The sequence below is a fragment of the Homalodisca vitripennis genome, chromosome 3 (assembly GCF_021130785.1).
Source record: "Homalodisca vitripennis isolate AUS2020 chromosome 3, UT_GWSS_2.1, whole genome shotgun sequence".
NCBI lineage: Eukaryota > Metazoa > Arthropoda > Insecta > Hemiptera > Cicadellidae > Homalodisca > Homalodisca vitripennis.
Window position 1 is genome coordinate 164,496,263 of NC_060209.1, and position 13,216 is coordinate 164,509,478.

At 31.2% G+C, this 13,216-nt stretch overlaps 1 protein-coding gene across 2 annotated transcripts in view; it reads left to right on the forward strand.

The window, feature by feature from the left end:
- LOC124357744 (activating transcription factor 3) overlaps nt 1-13,216 on the forward strand; it is an 82,198-nt gene that overhangs the window by 834 nt on the left and 68,148 nt on the right. The gene's annotated exons all lie outside the window — the stretch shown is intronic.

Below are 13,216 nucleotides of genomic sequence, written 5' to 3' on the forward strand. Positions count from 1 at the left end.
ATTTCATAGTTAATGTTTGTATAAATTAAGATAAGTCGCTTTCATCTAGTATGTAAGCTGTTGCTAAAACAATTGCAAATAAACACAAATTTTAGTTACTAAAACAGTCTTTGCCAATATAAATTAGTAATAAAGTTAATAATACAGTAGTATTTAATAAATCGAAGAATAAAATGAATATAAAAAACCGATAATTTCAACAGGTAACGTTTAAAATATTGTGGGGAAGAAATATATTATTATATTCACATGGAAAACTTCTATATAGAATTTTCAAAAATTATTGTTATCGATAAATTTTACAATAGTAACAGTTTCATAGTTTCCGGTATCCTAGTTTTCGAAGAACTAGTTCTCGTTAACAAAATATACCAGTACATCGTTTATTTTTTTATTTTTGTTTATTTCGCTTATTTTTATAAAATTATATTAATTAAATAAATGAGATATTATTAAAACACTTTTCACAGCCTCAAGCGCAAATACAAAGTACATTATTTTATTTTAATAACAAAATCTCTAATTAAAAATTGGATTATTTTCTTAATTATCATTGCCAATAAATATTTAAAATGTAAAGTTCCATTAATTTATCTGGCACGTGAATAACTATCTCTTAAACACAGCCGATTTCAAAAATATAACAAAAACCAGCAGCACAAATGTGTATAAGATAACATATTTAAATGTCACGCAACTATCCTAAATAATATCCTAATATCAAAACAATGAGTATTAATTTAACGGTGAAGTTTTCACAAATTAACCCGTATCAGCCAAAATTACAAAGTGTATTATGTGAGTACTGTACATTACTAGTATGTCCATAATATGGCTACACTAGGCAGTTAAACAATTAACATGGGTTAGACAAGTGATATTCTAGCTGGTATATATGAAGCTTCAACGCCAATCACTTAAAGTAACAGGTATTTAAGCAGTAGTTTTCCTTCATAGATAAAATGTTACTACTTTACAACGTTACAGTGCCTCCAAAGGCCTCATTTATTAATCCCAAACAACAGAGAATAAGAACGTTTATTTTTAGAGAATACTTTATGATTTGAACTAAGCTACTTTATGTTTTGTAAATATTTAAAGAAACGGATATGAGTATGAGATACTTGAGCTATATAAGTGTCCGGTGTTGTTTATTAATTTATCCTTGAATGATATCAGTAAATAGTAGCCGCATCAAATTACCTACTGATTAACGTGATCCAGAGGCGCTTATTTATTTGTTATATCGTAATCTACAGCGGTAGGCTCACTAGCAGCAAATTGTTTCCTGTAGTCTAGGAAGGTCCACCCAACGTGAGAACTATTGTTTGTACTCAGTATCTTAGCGAATTATCGTGCCTTGACATCAGCCCGTGTACTACATCAAGTACAATTCCTTCATTGTAGTACTATATTGAGAGAGCCACTGGTTACACACTTGCTTAAACTCTAAAAATACCCCTACACAACACCACGTGTCTTAAGTTACTAGTTTTTGAGTCTATAGCTCATTTCAGTCTTGCGAAGTCTTGCAGACAAACGTACACAAAAAACCATGCAGAAAAGACATCATTCCACCATCACTCCATCATTACATCACTCCAGTAAATAAACAGAAATTGTGTCGGCCTACTGAATAATAGGTTTAAATGACCCTCTGCAAAATTCTATGGATAGACATGCACACTTAACCAAATTTTAAGTTCACTTGCCTGCTTAAATCTCGATATATCTTGCCACAGATACACTCACATTTTTGTTCATTAAGTTGGAACTCATAGCAGTATCTAAATAATAAAATTCTACATTCCAAGTCAATGGTGAAGCCAATGTGTTCGGCTACATGGATCTCATGTAATTTGTCAAAATCCCATACGATTTTGTTTAAAAATTTATATTTTGTGATTTTCTTGTTGCCATCATGGTAATTTAAAAAAAAGTCCCATGAGGTAAATGTAAAAATGTTCTCTAACTCAGCCAAACCCCACGGAGCAAGGACGTATCCAGTAAAAATTGGGGGGAGGATGTTAAGACAAAATTCGAGGACCTTCCTCGAAAGCATTCAAACTTTTGAAACTATCAGATTTAAGAAGCAAAATAGTGAATTTTGTAAAAATTTGTTACGTCCTTGAATAGGTTGTATTGACAATTGATATTCATATTTTTAGAGACACTACTTTAGTAGGTGGTGTAGGATTAGTAATTTAAATAGACTTATGTAGTAATTTATTTACAAAAGATATGTTTTTATTGTCTAAAAACACACTACATAGTATAAAAATCCACATTGAGAAATGATAATATGCACAAGAACTTTTACAAAAGTAAAATTCCTCTAGACTTCTTAGTTATCGTATCTAGTACTTGCTCGAAGAGAAACTGATATTTTCCCTTTGTGGATAGAACGCAGTCCACCGCTCATTCATCATTTTGTCCCTTAAAAGTTTCTTGACCCGTTTCTTTGTTGAGAGCGATCTTTCAGTAGTACATGTCACTAATACTGTATTATTTAAATAATAATAATCGTTCGCTAAAAAAAGTAAGTAACATTTAAAATTTGGGGGCCTGGTGCACTGACTCTCCGCTGGCTACTTCATTGCCAAGAGTGAAATGAACCTTCTCATCGTCATCGGTGGTGCTTCAATAGTAATGAAGCTTTACAAACAAATTTAAATCTTTAGGTCAGTTCGTTCTCGAGATATCGTGTAGACGTACTGACAGACAGACAGACAGATAGAAAGACAAAAATGTATATTTTCCTGCTCCTGGGGTGAGCAGGTGAATATAGAAAAAGAAATAGAAACAGACAAATAGGAAGACAAAAATGGAAATTTTTCTGTTCCTTGAAAGTTTGGCTTTGCTAACGGTCAGTCAATTAAAAAAGCTGACTCTGGATAGCAATAAATCAATTCAAGTTCTGTGAAACCAATATTTAAATGGTTCATAACGTAAAATGTTTGATACACACCCATCTAATCTAAAGTTTTCCCAAAAATCACTTGAACTTTTTTTATTATTGAAACTCAAACATTCACATTTTAGGGTTAGTTCGATGTGTAATCGTTACATTTCAATTTTTTTATTGAAAAGGGAAATGGCAATTAATAACTTAATCACGGAAAATTTAAAAACTAATATTTGTATATCCATTTTTTATAGTTAAGAAAAAATCAAGTACTACTTCCTGTATATCCTATTATTTTTACCAAAATGCCATATGTTATGTTTATTTACTTGTATGTTTCTTTCACGCTTTTTCAATGACAACACGATTACCAGTTTTGTAATTAACGTTATTATTAATAAAGAGTATTTTCAAGAACCCCGGTTCAAATCGCGTTCGAAAATTGCTAACACAATTCAGGTCTTGACTTCACAGTAGAGATCCAGCGTCAGACTACAAATGATAGATCAAAACGAATATGGCACTCCACAGTAATGCCAATATATTTCGAGATCTGACTTAAAGATAACAATTTTTTCGAAGCATCTAGAACTGGAAAACTTAGACGATTGCCATGACACCGGTCGCGTAAGTCTAAGAATTAATGTTATTAAAATATATTTTTCATTGGATAAAGATCACTTCAATATTTTTTTAACTCTACAAACCTTTATCCTAAAAATGTATATATATAATCCTACCACGGAAATTCCGTTAAGATACATTTTATAGAATTACATTTAGCGATATTATTCAAACAACCTTTATCCTGAACTAAAAAAATTGTTTTTTCTCAGATATTTGTGCTGCTTCATATTCAAATTCAAAATTCATTTATTTTTATAAAAGCATTGATTACCTTACAGTGTATTTATAACTACATGTAACCCTCTAGGATTGCTAATCGAGGAAGAAAATTGGATTAACAAAACGTTTTTGTATTATATTAAAGATAGTTTACATGCTTATTGTTTTACATAAATGTTAATTACATTAATTCAGTAATAAATAATTCTTAAAATAATAAACGAGTTAAAATAATTTATAAACATATTTCTTATCAAAATAAAAATTACAGAAATTATTTTTGTTTGAAAAAGGCAGAAAAAATTTGAAAAGAGGCGTAGATTGAATATTTAAAACATATATAATATTATTAGAAATATAATTGAACATTTTACACTGTATATTTAATAGAGTGTAAATTCGTTCTCAAAACCATCGTGAGTGACCTTTGCCTGCCTGCACTTTGAAAGAGAAAGTATGGGGTTATCAGTGCTTTTGGTAATGATATGTCCAAAAGAATGGGAAGCTAATGTGATGGGTCATAAACCTGAACCGGAATTTATTATTATGTATTGTATAGTGTTTCTTCTTTAATAGTTTAATTGTGAAATGAACAGGAAAAGAGAAGTGGCACAGTTTCTCAGAGCGGGTGGTGGAGTAAGGTACTATTGTGTGTGAGCGTTGACTAAAATGTAAAATAATCGAATAGCCTTTGATGGTATTCATTTTTACTTTGCACTGTCGAAAACAGAGACCAGCGAGCATAGCGAGCGCAGGTTGATGTACGAAGCATGCGAGAAGCCATAGATTTTGTTCCACAGAGCGCTGCGGCGTGGCTGGTGCGGAAATATTCTACTATGTCTCGCGGGAGATGCCTCGGAATGTATGAATTTGAATCTTAAACTTCAATTAAACTCAACTACAAAGCTTACTAATGATTAGTTAATGTTTTTAGAGTACAAAAAAGCTACCAATGTCTACAGTTTAATACATTCGCATTCCATGTTTACAAATTGAAAAAGATTGTACTTAACGCATAGGTGTTTGCCATCAGAAGCCAAGCCCATAAAATGAGTGTGATAAATTATATAAATGATGCTTGTGAAATATTATCTAATTGAAATGCGAGTAAATCGCTTAAGTTATTGCCCAAGTCTACGGGATATCTGCGCGTGGGGTGCTGTACATGGACTCTTATAATCACGATATTTAATAATGCTCATTTAAGTTTTAGTAATTTTTAACTACCTAACAGTATCATCCGTCAAAATGCACACATTTCCCGAAATATAAAAAAAGCAGTACACTTGCTATAATAATGCTTGAATGCGATGCGTAAAGTATAAAAGTTAGGCTACTAAATTTAGAAATTTTTCTTAAATTATACAACATTGTTTTGTCAGTGTGTATACTTTATGTTCCATATTTTGGGCACACTTAAATAACTTTATTACCACAGAATGCAGTTAAAAAAAAAAAAAAAATAAAAGTAGCGCGGAATAACAGGACCATCTATTTTGTGTAATTTTGTAAAGTTTGTTACGTCATTCAACGCAGCACTCAATAAAATGGTTTACAGAAACTTTTATAAAATTTTAAACTTACAAAACAAAGTATTTGTTTAAAATCTGCTGGATATTTTGTATAGTTTTTTAATAGTGTACAATAAAAAAGAGTTTTAAGGTTAAAGTCAATTTTCTTAAATAAGATGCCCTATTTTTCTTCGTACTAATTTTACAAAAGTATATGTGCTAAAAAGACCGAGTGCTAATAATTTGTTTTGTTAGTTTAAAGGTTAGTACGAGCAATTAGTTGTTAAAATATCTGATGGTTTTACACTGATTGGTTATCACACTGAAAAACTGCAGCTGGTTTTACGATCAGCTGAGTAATAATGGTAAAAACCACCAAGAGATTCGTCACGTTTTGTTTTACTACTAATGCCTTTTTATGTGGTTATTGAACAATAGCCTACGTGCACAATACGTTAATTAGCGGTTTAATTACCTTAGTATACGATTCTTTAACTTTGCAACTGAAATATTTGGATCAATTAATATTATCTTACTAAATGAATGGAACAGTAGAAATTAAAATAGACTAATTGAGAAAATATATTTATATAAACTTGATATGTTTTCCTTGGAAAATTGCGATATTTAAAAAATATAACATTTACGTGACATAACATGTTACCATTAACTGTTAAACATTTGAAGCAATATTTGTTATCTAATGCTAATAAAGTTACACGTGTTTCGATAGTCCAAGTATATCTAATTATCTGTTTTGGAATATTTACATTTAGAATAAATTTAACTTATAAATATAACGCATTTGTAAAAACCGTTTACAATTCATCGATAGATTCTAAATTGTTCTCTAATATTGAGTTCATATGAAAGTTTACTATTGAAGGTGTTGATTAAGTTACAGAAATATATAGTCATTTAAATACAAGAATGAGTTAACAGACAAGTTTTAAACAATAGTTTATACTAATTATTTATGCTATTAATTTGTAAATGTAACTATCAATGTTAGTAATTATGTTCAAAGACGTATGTCTATGGGCATCAGAGAAGGGTCTTCTGTAGTAAATATCGTACTTGGAATTGTAAGCCAATGATGATCTGGTTTATAAACAAGCTTAAGATAAGGAAAACAGCTGTAGCCCGTTTATAAAATAATTGGGCTGCTGTTGACATAACACAGGTAAAATGTCAACTATGCATTAGAATAAGCCAATTCAGATAGCTCACATGCATTAATAATTAGCGTGACGAAACCGTTAATCGTTAATTTTTAAAACACCCATTACGGGCAGCACGGCAGTTAATAGATATGGTAGTTTGAAAATTTTTGCAGTGCACTTCAAATTTTTGATCTAATGCACTACCTTAAATTAAACTGTAAGTCTTGTGGTTTTCAAGATCCCTGTAGTTGTGCATACAGCCAGGTAGGGTTGCGTAACATGCTTCGCGAGGCTACATGCAAAATTTTAAGTTTATGGTTACATTTTTTACTATGTCTTGTGGTCGGACATCATAGAATTCATTCTTGTCTATGTAGCGTTAAAGGTTCATGCAGAATTTAAAGTCTACGCGCCTCTTTAAATTGCGATTTTCCCACATGAGAAACTCCCATTTTTGTTCATTCAGTTGAGATTCATAATAGTATTCAAGTAATAAAAGTCTACACACCGAGTTATGATGTATGTGTAGGGGTAGTTAGACTACACGTACATGTACCATGTTGCTTGTTCAAATCGCATATGATTGTTCTCAGTTTTTGAAATTTATTCTGCAATTTTCTTGTTGTCCACTTAGTTACTCATACGGCCAATTTTAAAATGTTCACTACCACTTGGCCAAATCCCATGGAGTGGCATGCCCATCTAATTCGTCGATGTCTATATATATAACCGCATAGAGCTCATCTTTGCCTATGTAAAAATGAAGCTTCGTTGAAGGCTTCAAGTCTCTAGGTCAGTTCGTTCTCGAATTATCTAGCGGACAAACAGATAGACAGATAGCAATGAACCTTTTCCGTCTCCTGAAGTGACAGGCTAAGCGCTGACGTTCAACCAATTAGAATACAGTATATCAAACGTTAAAACTAAAATGCATGCAATCAAATGGAAAGTTCATTAATCCAATATTAAAGTCATTCATACATTTTAACATTTTTTTGATACATGGCCGTTATAAGTGTCAATAAATATCTGAGGCATAACCTTTTCCATACATCGATAAAAATAAATATTGATAAAATGTAATTTTAAAGCTGTAAACCGCGCAGCAATAAATACTGTTGTGGTTTAGTGCCAAATCAAGGAGTGAATCATTTGTCGCAGCCAGTGATTACACTGTAATGGTAGCAAATGTGTACGTGTGCCAAATTACTCTATCTCCAATATTGGTAGTGTTACCACACACATTTACTGCAACCTGAACTTAGTTTGTAATAAGGAGCAGGACTCCTAAACGGAAATTGTACAAATGGCAACGATATTAGTGCTTGGATATATTCTTATTTACTTCTAGTCAACCTTGTGTCAGAACAGATATTTGGAAAAAATTAGGATTTGCAGTTTGGCTACAATTGGAAAACTGTGTTTGCAACAGATTAAAGGTATTTTATTATTTTTGTGTAAAATAAAAATTTACTGCACATTGTGATGAAAGGCAATCGCTGAAAGAAATTTGCAATCAAAGTATATAAATGCGTTAGTCGTAAAACTGTAATATTGACATGTTGTCTTCAGACGCGCTCAGAAGTTCTAACTGCCAGTGCAGTGTAATTAATGTATTCAAATTTATACCAGATACACACATTTCCTTTTTGGTTGCTAGGAATTAATGTTTAGTCACAGAAGTTGAATATGTGTAAGCGCGCCAATGAAAACCTTACAAAAATTTGCTATAATTATGTTGTTTGTATTTAAGCCTTAAACATATACCTAATGATTTGTATTTCAAATATTTTTATGTTAGAATCGCAATTAAAAGTAGTTGTTTCTACTTATTTTTTAAATTGTGAAGTATCGAAGAATTTTGGTGGCGCAGGCATCCGCAAACCAAAACCTTCTTGGATTAGGTAAAGCTATACATTAAAATTCACTTTTTATGAATTAAGGATTCCTTAAATTAGGTATCTTGAAAGGTTAATAAGGTTTCCATTCTGGCAAATTTCCGAAAGTCTATTATCCTTTCAAGCCTTCCATCGGCATTAACAAACTTTAAAATCTCTTGGTAAAGTTAATTAAAATGCTTAAAATGCTATCTAAAAATGTCAAACGATAATTTCATTGCGTGATATATATATATATATATATATATATATATATATATGATATATATTGTAATGAATAAAAATTTCAATTTAATGTAACCATAATTTTCTTCAAACACCACAATATTTAAACGTATTACACTTGTTCATTAAATTGGTTTATTGTGAAATGTCAACAGTTACTTTAGTGTGTGAAACACTGCACTATATTAGAAATAAAATAATAATAATAAAGTAAACGGTGTAGCGATCCACGATGAGTGGTGTCCCAGCTGTGATGACAGAGGCCGCCGCCGCGCCACGCTATCACACTCTCGACCTGACCTGATAGCGATAACAACGAGAGGCGGCATCCGGCCTTTATACCGGCATGCCAGCAGCAGGCGGTCTACTCACTGTTGTTATTGTTTATTCTGGTGTACCGGAAATCCAGGCCTAAACCAGCACCGTTAGCAGTGCAAAGTTTCTAGATCACCTGTACATTACAAACAAATTCGTGGCACACACGGAGTTGATTGCAAGTAAAATAAATGCAATGTCTCAAGGACGCTATGTGTGTATTTTAGGACTGTGGTAGATTAAGTCTGAAAATAGAACGTGATTGCTAACTGAAGATGGCTCTCATAACAAGACCGAAATATTTCAAGATTTTGTAGCGTCAGTGGAATTGTGAGTTAACCGACCAGAAACCAGAAAGTGACCGATGAAACCAGTTATGTGGGTTATATTTCCTGGTAAAACAAGTTAAACCTGATTGGATTTCCTGATAAAACCAGTCAGTGTTGGTTAGACTGACCGATGAAACCAATTGTTCGGTTGAATTGACTGATAAAAAGTCAATTCCTGTATGGGTTATATTTCCTGGTAACAAAAATAAAACTCATTGAATCCCCTGATAAAACCAGTCATTATTGGTTAGACTGAACGATGAAACCAATTGTTCGGTTGAATTGACTGATAAAAAGTCAATTATGGGTTATACTTTTTGTTTAAAACAGGTTAAACCTGATTGGATTTTCTAATAAAACCTGTCAATATTTGTTAGACTGACCGATGAAACCAGTTCATTTTGGTTGAACTAACTGATACAAATTTAATCATGGGTTACATTTCTTGGTATAACAGGTTAAACCTGATTGGATTTCCTGATAAAACCAGTCAGTGTTGGTTAGACTGACCGATGAAACCAATTGTTCGGTTGAATTGACTGATAAAACGTCAATTGTGGGTTATATTTCCTGGTAAAAAAAATAAAATTCATTGAATCCCCTGATACAACCAGTCATTACTGGTTAGACTGACCGATGAATAAGTTCAGTTTAGTTGAATTGACTTATAAAAAAATCAATTATGGGTTATACTTTTTGCTAAAACAGGTTAAACCTGATTGGATTGTCTTATAAAACCTGTCAATATTTGTTAGACTTGGATGAAACCAGTTCATTTTGGTTGAACTAAATGATACAAATTTAATCATGGGTTACATTTCTTGGTAAAACAGGTTAAACCTGATTGGATTCCCTGACAAAACCAGTTACGTTTGGTTGAACTGACTGATAAAAATGTAATTGTGTGTTATATTTCCTAGTCAAACACGTTAAACATGATTGAATTTCTTGAAAAAAAAACCGTTAATCCTAACTGGATTAACTGACCAAACTAGTCAATTACAAATTATAGTTTTTATTAAAACAAGCTTGATTTTTTAGCTGATGAAACCGGTTCATTAATCCTGGCTACACTGACTGAAGCAGTTTAGTTTGGATTTTATAAACTGATAAATTAATACATATTTATTTAACTATCTTAAATGGTATTCAGTGAAATAATTATCACATTACATATTAGTTGCCTGACAACCCATTAAAATTTTGTATCACTGCGTAATCTATTTTTATTTAATAATTAAAGTTAGTTTTGTGGCATATAATCTTATAAATTATTTCAATCTATTTATTGTAGAATTTTTCTTCAAAAAAGGGTGTTGTTGACTTGATATAACTGTCACTTACATTCAGGATACAAAACGATAGGTTGATTCCATATAGGTATATAGTTGGCAGGGAACGTCTGTAACACCACTAGAATATATTGAACCAGCTGTGAGGTTATTGAGGCCAGCAGTGTAATAAGCTCTAAGGATATTACTGCAGAGCGTAATTCCAAAGATAATCATAAGAGTTAGCACTCGCGGGAAAGTGTCTATCGGTACGTGAATTGCACACGCGTTTCACTAATAATTAACTTCCGTGCGAGTTCTTTATTTACGTTACGACCAACGGTTAGAAAACTGCACTGAAATTTAATTTGCATTAAATAATCAGAGTAAAACTCGTACTCTGAAATATCATTTACATCTCGGCATTTAGTCACGCTAGCGTGAGTGTGTACTGACTGGGTTCTAAAAGCTCTCGGCTGCTGACGACGCATTTTTTCGCTCTGAGTTCTTTTTAGACTAAATTAGGGCAATTTACTGGTTTATTCCACAAAATTGATCTATTTCATCTACAGTACACATACTCGTACCATTCTAATGTAAGAATAGAAATCATTTGTGCAAAAATTAATTATTTGTATTAGTAAAATTGTTAATTTTGTTTATTGTAAAGTAAAATAATCATAAATAGACTTTATATGTAGCATATTGTATGACAATAATTGTATTGGTATGGAATGTTTACTATGGTAATTGAATAATCGAATTTTCAGTTATTCTCAATGATAGGAAATAGTTCATGTTAATTGATGATAATATTGAATAAACTACGTAGTTTGAATTATTCCTAGTGAATAATACATCCCTTGATTAACATTCGAATACCGCAAAAACTGTTCGAACAAGTATTCGAAATAAAAACATTACATTAACATTTCAAACAATTCAGACCCCCAGAAAAGCCTAACCAACATTAGCTGTTATAATTATTCCAATATATTCATTATTGCTTATTTCGTAACAGTAAAAGCTTTAAAACATATTTTTTTTAAATATTTGCATGTCGATTTAACCAGTATAGTAATTTTTTACTTTTTTACAATGATAACTGTCAATTTAAACACCAGATTTTAAACGTATAAAATCTAACGTACTATACATGTATGCCAAACACCTTTTTGGTATTGTTTATAGTGTCTTATAATTAAAATGTTCATAAGTATCTACTTTAATAATAACTAGAAAAATATAATAAATTTCCTCGTTTGACATACTCATGCATTTGTTTTACGTTTTAAAAATCAGTTGCCCCATAATTGGTCAAGTTAAATAATGTATTTAGCCCTAATATGTATATTTATTTTATAAATTATAACTTTGTCCAATAATTTTGAATACCATTAACTGTGATATGACATTTATTAATTGAAACATTTTATACGACATCCTAACTATTACAATCTTTTTGGCAGTAGTGGATGGAATACAATTTTGTCGATCTTACCTTCCTGTTTTAATAATATAAATTTACATGGGATTCTTATATATATATCAACATAAAAAATAATTATTTCTTATTTTTCATCTGGCCAATAGGAGCAGGCCAATAGCATTCGAGTTAGTTGATTCTAGTTCTACAATATCAATACGTATTGGTATTGTATAGTTATAATATTTATTACTGTGTATGGATCGATTTATTTGTTTGCATAGTTTATTTTGTTAAAAACTAATTACATTTCACATTAGCAGTTTTAAAAAGGACACGTTATTAATTGAGTACCGCATTTATAAAGTTTGCAATAATAAATATTTAGCCACGTGAGAGAACTGTCTGTGTCAACATTTTCTGTGTGAGGCCGCAATAAATTACACATATTTCTTATCATGGCTCATAATTTTATGTTGAAAGGATAACAAGCTGACAAGGTTTATTCCAAAGAACTAACACCACGTGAAGTTTATCCTGTGTTGTCCTAAATAACTTTATCAACTTCTAAGAACGTCCTCTACTCTATTAAATTATAGTCCTGATTTATATAGTACATAAATTTTAATAAATTTACGGTTTTCACATCTTACGTCTTTTAGTTATCTAAAAAATCCTACAGTTACCACTAGTTATACTTGTAGTTGATGAACCACAAACATTGTGCTGTGGTGCAGTCTGGCTTGATTTGTACTTTTATTTTTTCTGTAATTATAGAAATATATTTCTAGTAGAATTAAATGTGATAATATACAGGTACACTGTTTGTCGATTGTAATTTGTTCCCACGCTTAAACTGTATCAACAACAACTGTAGCAAAAAAATCAAACAATTACTTTTTATCAATCATTGTTTGATAACTTGTTTGATAACATTGTGTGACAACATTGACAAATAACAGCTGTCTTTTATACTTAGTTGGTCCGTAAAGTGATTGTTTTTGTTATCTTATTCGAACTTGTAACAGAGATCTTTAAAAAAAATCAGCTGATACATAATGTAATTTTTTCAGTGCATAAACCTCAAACCTTTTTTATGTTTCAGTACTATACTACATGTAAAAAACGGAGCTGGAACATGACAGTTTTACTACGTTACGTTACTAATAAAAATTAAATACATTTTTTTAGTTTTAATTTTCGAAGGATAAAATCCGTTGTTGACTACACGGAGCAAATTTTCTTTGGGGCTTAATCGTAGTTCTGTACCTATTGCTTGTATCTGTATTAGTAAGTATGGAATCCGCTGTTCTAAGGTAGCTGTATT